We start from the raw sequence: 9,310 nt of genomic DNA, 5'->3' as shown, positions 1-9,310 counted from the left end.
TCATATAGAACTAGTTAAATCGAACAGGTTAGTACAGCTTATGCATATATAAGTGTGGAAATATAAAACCCAAACTTCTTCAAGATTAGCTGGTAAGTGATACTGTCTTACGATAGTAGGTAAACGAAGTCAGTTCAGTTGGTGATATTGAGTTGAGTTGAGTAGAATTGAGGGGAGAGAGAGGTGGTTTGTTGTTCACGTAAGCCGCTGACGTCGATTCTTCCCGTTGTCCTCTGAAACTTCCAAGTTAGCCAACCTTGACCAACTTAAGAGCACCGTCTTCAAGTGATAATCTACCAACTAAGGCAAGGGTTAGAAACACCGGTAGACTCCAAAGGGTCGCTCTTTCACGCACTAATAAACATAGATCGATACCACTTAATCGATCCTCAGTCCCACACTCGTGGGCACCTGAAAGTGTAGTGGTAATTTCACAACACCTTACTGCGTCTACGTGTCCCTTCTTCTGTGCGTCCTGTGAAACAAGCAACTACGCTGGTTTAAATACTGTTGCGCTGAGCACCGGCTGTCCATCAAGTAGCTCGTCCTCTCTCTCTCTCTCTTTGTAGGCTCTCAGAAGCTGGCAGTATCCTTGCAGAAATCCCAAACAAACTGTGCAGTAACCGCCCCCCCCCCCCCTCCCTGTAACAAGTTGTTTGTGCTGTACAGCTTTCTCTTTCCGATAGGCGGGGTTCTTAAAGGCACAGTCTATAATGAATAACCTAGGATCTCATCACAAGTATTGCAACAATTTCTCTAAAGCGATGGACGTAGATTTAGTGGAAGTGTAATTTTCAGACTATGTTCGGGTAATGTGTTGACTTTCTTTGTTTCATTCTGACGAAGTGCAACGACGCGACGAGTTAATTGCACATTTGCCGGCCGAGGTTAATGAGTTGGGCTGCTCAATACTTGTCCAAGCGATTAATCCCGATTTCCTGCTTCATGTTGAATCCACTGACATCAGGTCTTTAATCTCCGTCTGCGTCCTGCTCCACTGCCACAGTGAGGAGCAGCATAAATGGAGGTAACGGCACTTCGTCCTCACATTGAATGTTGCTGTTGCCTCGATTGGGAAAGAACTGTGGGTTTTTGTTCTTGCACCTGCTGAATTGCCCTCTCGTTTTATGGTGAATCCTGTCATGGTCTTGTCCGTGAAGTCCACATTCCGGTTCACGGTCCGGTCCGTCGGCTCCTTAATCCGGGTTTTCCCATTTTCCCTTGTTCTATTTTGTGCCTTTATTGAGACACCTGATTTTAGTTTGGGCTGGCACATAAATATCTCTACAAATACCCTGCTGGACTGTTTCCTTCCCTTCTGCTTCCTTCTGAACCTCCGCCGGCAACCTTGTCAGCATCCTCATCAAGTTCAGCCGCCGGAGTGAGACCGAAGCCTTGCCACGCTAGAGAATGAACTATCTATCGTTGAGTTTGGAACTGCCTCCTTGTGTCCCCGTGTTTAGTGTCCGTGTTCTGTGTACGAGTCCCTGTACTACGTCCTGTGCTCCCCAAGGAGGGGTCCCATGTCTGTGTTCTGTTGTCCTGTGCTCAGGTCCAAGGCTCTGTGTTCCTGTGTTCCAAGACCAAGTCCAGGCGCAGTGTTTTAGTCCATTACAAATCTGAGCACCGGGTACTTGCCCAGCCCAGGGGTACCTCGCCCAGCCCAAGAGTACCTCGGCAAGTCCGGTGCTGGAGATTCCTCGTCCCGTGCTCGATCGTCCCCATCCGTATCCTCGGCTGTCATCCCAGCCCTGCGTCCTATTAAGGGTTCCGGCCCTGCGTTGTAGAAAGTTTCCTGGCCCTGCATCCTAGAAGGGGTCCAGGGCTCCGTACCCAAGAGCCTAACCAAGCCGAGTCCAAGCGCCGAGCCAAACCGAGTCCAAAAGCCTGGTCCTGCCCTGGAGGAACCTCGTCCTGCCGCGCAGCTTCTTCTTCCAGCGCTAGAGGTTCCTTGTCTTGTCCTTGCCAAGGTCCTAGTCCCCAGTCTTCGCCAGGATCCTAGTCCCGAGTCCTTGCCAAGATCCCAGTCCCGAGTCCTTGCCAAGATCCTAGTGCCGAGTCCTTGCCAAGATCCTAGTGCCGAGTCCTTGCCAAGATCCGAGTTCCGAGTCCTCGCCTAGAGCTGGGTTCCGATCCGAGTCAAGACCAGGTTCAAAGTCCCAACCAAGACCAGGTTCCGTGTCCTTGTCCAGACTCTGGTTCCGGATTTCCGAGTTCCTAGTCCAGGATCATTGTTCCTAATTCCATGTCCGGGTCACGTGCTTCTAACCCAGGCCCTGAATCTTCGTCTCGTCCAGGGCCTGGGTCAATGTCCTGCGACGTTTCTTCCCTTGCTATCTTGATAAACCAAGTCCTGTTCCGAGAACTTCAGGATCTGTGCCTTACTTTTGGGTCCGCCACCAGCGCGCCTTATAGCAGAACAGTCCAGTCAAATATGGACCCAGCGACACAGACACTGTTGTTTAACTCTCGCCATTCAGGGTTCCCTCCTGTTGAATGTCGCCCTACCCGGCTGTGTGGTCCCTGATCTGGGAAGGCCTTCTGGGTCGCCAGGAGGCTCCCATAAGGTGGCGGGGGGTGGGGGGGTTACTGTCTTGATCCGGTCCGTGAAGTCCGCATTCCAGTTCACGGTTCGGTCCGTTGATTCCCTATTCCGGGTTTTCCAATTTTCCCTTGTTCCATTGGGTGCCTTAATTGAGGCACCTGATTTTCATCTGGTCTGGCACATAAACAGTTCTACAAATACCCTGCTGGACTGTTCCTTTCCTTTCTGCTTCCTTCTGAACTTCCACCTGCAACCTCGTCAGGATCCCCATCAAGTTCAGCCGCCGGACTGAGACCGGTCTCTTGCCACGCCAATAGAGTGAAGTATCTATCGCTGAGTTCGGGACTGTCTCCTTGTGTCCCGGTGTTTAGTGTCCGTGTTCTGTGTACGAGTCCCGGCCCTGCGTCCTGTGCTCCCCAAGGACGGGTCCCTGCTCCATGTTCTGTGTTCCTGTGCTCAAATCCAAGGCTCTGTGTTCCAAGGCCAAGTCCAGGCACCGCGTTCCAACCCTGTATAAAGCTGAGACTCGTCTCCTCGCCCAGACCGGTGCTGGAGATTCCTCGTCCTGTGCTTCATGGTCCCCGTCTGTATCCTCGGCAGTCATCCCGGCCCTGAGCCCTGGAAAGGGTCCGGCCCTGCGCTTCAAGTAGGAGTCCCGGCCGTACCCAAGAGCCTAACCGAGCCGAGTCCAAGAGCCGAGTCAAATCTAGTCCAAGAGCCATGTCCTGTCCTGGATGTTCCTCGTCCTTCCCTGGAGATTCCTCGTCCTGCGCTGGAGTCCTTGCCAAGATCCTGGTCCCGACTCCTAGCCTACACCTGGGTTCCGATCCGAGTCAAGACCCAGGTTCCGAGTCCTAACCAAGACCAGGTTCCCAGACCTTGTCCAGACTCTGGTTCTGGAGTTCCGAGTTCCTAGTCCAGGCTCCTTGTTCCAACTTCCACGTCCGGGTTCCGGGTTCCTAGTCCAGGGCCTGAATCTTAGTCTCGACCAGGGCCTGTATCAATGTCCAGCGTCGTTTCTTCCCTTGCTTTCTTGACAAACCTATGCTTGTTTCTAGAACTTCAGAGTCTGTGTCTTGTATTTGGGTCCGCTACCAGCGCACCTTATAACAGAAGCCCAAGTCCCTTTCTCACCCCGATGCGATAAAACCCTGATGAATGACAGTATTTCACGCCCCACAAGCTCCATGGTCTAATTCATCTTTCTACGTCCCGCACTCTTCATGTTGACAATTGGCACACGTACAGTCTTGCCGCAGGTCCGAGAGTGATTGTTAACCATGTTGACAATAGTCACGCGTACAGTCTTGCCGCAGGTCCGAGAGTGATTGTTAACCATGTTGACAATAGTCACGCGTACAGTCTTGCCGCAGGTCCGAGAGTGATTGTTAACCATGTTGACAATAGTCACACGTACAGTCTTGCCGCAGGTCCGAGAGTGATTGTTAACCATGTTGACAATAGTCACACGTACAGTCTTGCCGCAGGTCCGAGAGTGATTGTTAACCATGTTGACAATAGTCACACGTACAGTCTTGCCGCAGGTCCGAGAGTGATTGTTAACCATGTTGACAATAGTCACACGTACAGTCTTGCCGCAGGTCCGAGAGTGATTGTTAACCATGTTGACAATAGTCACACGTACAGTCTTGCCGCAGGTCCGAGAGTGATTGTTAACCATGTTGACAATAGTCACACGTACAGTCTTGCCGCAGGTCCGAGAGTGATTGTTAACCATGTTGACAATAGTCACACGTACAGTCTTGCCGCAGGTCCGAGAGTGATTGTTAGCCATGTTGACAATAGTCACACGTACAGTCTTGCCGCAGGTCCGAGAGTGATGGTTAACCATGTTGACAATAGTCACACGTACAGTCTTGCCGCAGGTCCGAGAGTGATTGTTAACCACGTTGACAATAGTCACACGTACAGTCTTGCCGCAGGTCCGAGAGTGATTGTTAACCATGTTGACAATAGTCACACGTACAGTCTTGCCGCAGGTCCGAGAGTGATGGTTAACCACGTTGACAATTGACACACGCACAGTCTTGCCGCAGGTCCGAGAGTGATTGTTAGCTTATTTCGCTTCCTATGGGATCAGTTTCACTGGGCGAGATCTACTGGTCTATGTTTCTGTTTATGACCTTCAACTAATATCTGCCACGTTACTCACGCTGAGAAAATACTGGGCCATAAATTACCAAATGCCCATGGCCAAAACCGGCCGATCATTGAATGGAGTAAAGCTGAGACATTATTTGACGTGCTCTAACGGCAGGTGAATCACGTCTAAAAATGTGTGAGAGTTCTTCTAGGATGAGGTGTACATTGTCGAAAGTGGCCGGGTATAAATGTCGAGTAAATGCCTATGTGTACACCCACTAAGTTGCCCTTATGCTCCACCAACAAAAACAAAACAAGCTTATTGAGTGCACTTGTAGTGTATCTGATGCCATCCCTGAGTAACAATCTCCATCCCCAAGTAACAATCTGCATCCCCGAGTAACAATCTGCATCCCGAGTAACAATCTCCAGCCCCGAGTAACAGTCTCCACCCCTGAGTAACCATCTCTACCACTCTGTGAGAATCTCCATCTTTGAGTAAGAATCCCCATCCCCATGTATCAATCTCCATCCCCGAGTAACAATCTGCATCCCCGAGTATCAATCTCCATCCCTGAGTAACAACCTGCATCCCTTGAGTAACAGTCTCCACCCCTGAGTAACAGTCTCCACCCCTCTGTGAGAATCTCCACCTTTGAGTAAGAATCTCCAGCTCTGAGCACGAATCTGCATCCCTGAGTAAGAATATCCATCTCTGAGTAACAATCTCCACCCCTCTGTGAGAATCTCCATCTTTGACTAAAAATCTCCATCTCTGAGCACGAATCTCCGTCCCTGAGTAAGAATCTCCACCCATTGCCATCCTCCCGACAGAGAAACGGCTGCCATCCCAGTTTCGGCTTTCCAGTTTCCCCGCAGTACAGTGAGATGCCGCTGTCCCTTTAAGACTTAGACTGACAATTATTGCCTGCCAGATTCCTCCATGGAAATTAGGGGGTAGTGGAGGTATAATTTGTCCATCAGTGCTAATCACCCCATCTTTGACCTTAGCTGTTCCACCGTGAGCACGATCTGTTATGAGTCAACATGATCCGTTCAGATCAGGTCATGCACAGCACATACCTCCGCCGCACCGCTCGGGTGTGTTTCTGGGGTACAGGGGCTAACGACCCTTGTGCTATTCCTATCGCTGAGCAGCAGTGAACCATCTGACTGGCCTATCAGAGTTCTCTTTGGGAACTAGTTGACTTGATCAGCATTTCTTATCCGGCTATTGTTCACGATTGCACTTAATAAAACAAAAAGTCTGTACTTACATGTCAACTACTCAGTTGTGAGACATTACTCTGCATTGGGGTTCATTACCATCCATAGCTCTCTGGTTACATCCGCAGGATTATAAGGCCCCTCAGCCACCGTTTTACATGATCCATGTGACGTTTGTGCTACAGCTGAAACAACTACGGAAGCAACAGCAACAAGGTCGAATGGCAAGCCACTGTAATATTGATTGTTCTTTACGTCCTTTCACACACTTACGGCATCTTTTCCTGCTCTTTTTGTGAGTATATTTAAATTATCTAAGCGAGAGGCGATTCTTTGCTAAACGCATGTTGTTACAATTCTCTACATCATTTGTGATAGGAGTGTATTTTGATGAATGATTTGTGGTTTCTCTTTAGGGTTTTACATGAGGAGATTTGCAAGGACGTTGCCTGGATTGGAGAGCATGCCTTATGTTGAGCGAACTTGGCCTTCCTCCTTGAATCGACGGAGGATGAGAGGTGACCTGATAGAGGTGTATAAGATGATGAGAGGCATTGATCATGTGGATAGTCAGAGGCTTTTCCCCAGGATTGAAATGGCTAACACGAGGGTGCATAGTTTTAAGGTGCTTGGAAGAAGGTACAACGGGAATATTGGACAGAGTAATGGATGTGTGGAATACACTGCCAGCGAAGGTGGTAGAGGCGGATACAATAGGATCTTTTAAGAGACCCTTTGATAGGTATATGGAGCTCAGGAAAATAGAGGGCTATGCGGTAGTTAAATTCTCGGCAACTTCTGGAGTAGGTTTCATGGTCGGCAAAACATTTTTGGCCGAAGGGCCTGTAATGTGCCCGAGACTTTCGATACTTATATATGTTTCTGTCAAAATTCTGTCACTCTTTCAAGATTTGTAAGAAAATTGCTGGTATCTATTAATGCACCATGAAGGAAACTAAGGTTTCATACCAATACCAATGAAAGTTATCAGTTCCAGAAAATTTCAATTTGTTGCTATTTCTTATAATTACATTTAGCAAATCGATTGTAACTTTAGGTATCACAATTTTCCACCCGAAGAAGAAGAAAAGTTGTATACCTTTGAACCTCAAGTTTTACCCTCTTGAGATCAAAACGAAGAACAATTAGGCGGTTGATCGATCAACCTTGCTTTTGTCAGATAAAAGTTGCTTTTGTCAGTCGAAATATGAAATTCAAAAGTGAAGAGGTTATGTTGCAAATTTCTAAAACTTAGGGTAGGCTATTTCTGTAGTATTGCATACAATTCTGGTCGCCCTACTGTAAGAAGGATGTTGAAGCTATGAAGAGGGTTCAGAGGAGGTTTACCTGGATTAGAGGGCATGTGCGTTTATGAAAGGTTGTATTAACATGGTTTGTTTTCTCTGGAGCACCGGGAAGTGAGGGGAGATCTAGCAGAGGTTTAGCAGGTTTGAGAGAAAGTGATAGAGTAGACAGGGAGTGTCGGGTTCCCAGGATTGAAGTAACTAATACCGGACGCCATGCATTGAAGATGAGAGGAGGTGGATTCTAGTGAGATGACAAGGTCAAGCTTTTTAAATCTGAGTGCTGGATGCCTGGAGTGCACTGCCCGGTACGGTGGTAAAAAGAAAAACATTAGCAACTATAAAGAGATCAGAATCAGAAAAAAAAAAGAATCAGGGTTATTATCACCAGAATGTGTCGTGAAATTTTGTAACTTAGCAGCAGCATTTCAAAGCAACACATAATATAGAAGAAAAAAGTTGATAATTAATAAATCAATCAATCAATCATTTACAGGATATGTATGTCAAATTGATTAAAAATCGTGGGAAAAAAAACAGAAATAATATATATTTGAAAAGTGAGGTAGTGTTCACGGGTTCAATGTCCATTTAGAAATCGATGGCAGAGGGGAAGAAGCGTTACTGAATCGCTGAGTGTGCGCCCTCAGGCTTCTGTACCTGCTGTCTGACGGTAACAGAGAGAAAGGGGCCTGCCCTGGGTGCTGGTGGTCCTTAATAGTGGACGCTACCTTTCTGAGACACCGCTCCCTGAAGATGTACCGGGTAATTTGCAGGCTGGTACCCAAAATGGAGCTGACTAGATTTACAACTTCTGCAGCTTCTTTCTGCTCGGTGCAGTAGCCCCTCCCCGCCCCCTCCATACAATACAGTGATGCAGGACGACCTCCAATGCACATCTCTGGAGGTTTTTGAGTTATTGGTTGACATACCAAATCTCTTCAAACTCCCGATGAAGTTTAGTCGTTTTCTCGCCTTCTTTACAACTGCATCGATATGTTGTGACCAGCTTAAGTCCTCAGGGATCTTGACATCCATGACCTTGAAACTGCTCACTGTCTTCACTTCTGATCCCTCTGAGCATTGGTATGTGTTACTTCGTCTTATCCTTCCTGAAGTCCTCAATCAGTTCTTCCGTCTTACTAACGTTCACCGCAAGGTTGTTGTTGCGACACCACTCCACCAGTTGGCATATTTCGTTCCTGTACGTCCTCTCGTCTCCATCTGAGATTCTACAAACAATGCTTGCATCATCAACAGATTTATAGGTGGTATTTGATATGCACATTTGATGATTCGATATGCACATGGATATAAGGAAATCGAGGGATATGGGAAAGAGGGATTCGAGTTTGAATGTTTTTGACTTGTTTTTTACTTAGTACGGTAATCCATTGTGGGCCAAACGGCCTTTCACGTATATTTCAATGCTGTATGATCTATGATATATGAATTCCTTCTAATTTTCTTTCTAGATATTTAAAAGCACGTGTTTGCAGCGCTGGGCTCTAGTGGCGCAATCGGTTAGCGCGCGGTACTTATATGGCAGTACACGGCGGAGAAATGCCGAGGCTGTGAGTTCCAGCCTCACCTAGAGCACTTGTGATTTTAATGCTTGCAACGCCCAGGTGACTGGGCGTTTCTCAAGCTGAGCATTCAACTGATATGTTACATTTAATTGTGTGCCTTCAAGACACCCTGCTTATTATTTGTATGTAACTTCGAGGCGATGCGCCTTTGATTTTGATCTGAGCAAAGAGAGCGTGAGCTTACAAGCGCTGCAGGAGACCTTCCCTTATTCACTAAAAGGCATGTGCCCGCGGGGCTACAAACATTCTCCCTGTTTGGTTCTTTCATTCAACACGCGTAGCCTCACTTCCCTTTGCTGAACGTGTCTGAACAGGTGGTTTCTTTGTTGAATCAAGGCATCACGTGTCCCCCACATTCCAGTCTTCTCAATCCAATTAACTAAAAGCTGAAGCAACGAACCAGACCTTTCCTGAAGCCATGTTTCAAAAACACTCTAACTGCACCTCAAGCAACACACATGAAAGTTGCTGGTGAACGCAGCAGGCCAGGCAGCATCTCTAGGAAGGGGTACAGTTGACGTTTCAGGCCGAGACCCTTCGTC

The 9,310-nt window shown here is 47.6% G+C and overlaps 1 non-coding gene across 1 annotated transcript; it reads left to right on the top strand.

Annotated features, from left to right (window-relative positions):
• The first annotated feature begins 8,684 nt into the window (after positions 1 to 8,684).
• Positions 8,685 to 8,778, top strand: trnai-uau (transfer RNA isoleucine (anticodon UAU)). Its single transcript has 2 exons — positions 8,685 to 8,722; positions 8,743 to 8,778. It is a non-coding gene; the product is annotated as a tRNA-Ile (tRNA).
• Positions 8,779 to 9,310: the final 532 nt, after the last annotated feature.

This window comes from Mobula birostris, chromosome 13 (genome assembly GCF_030028105.1).
Source record: "Mobula birostris isolate sMobBir1 chromosome 13, sMobBir1.hap1, whole genome shotgun sequence".
Lineage (NCBI taxonomy): Eukaryota > Metazoa > Chordata > Chondrichthyes > Myliobatiformes > Myliobatidae > Mobula > Mobula birostris.
The sequence above is the reverse complement of the archived record's forward strand: the minus strand, read 5'-3'. Positions and strand labels throughout refer to the sequence as shown.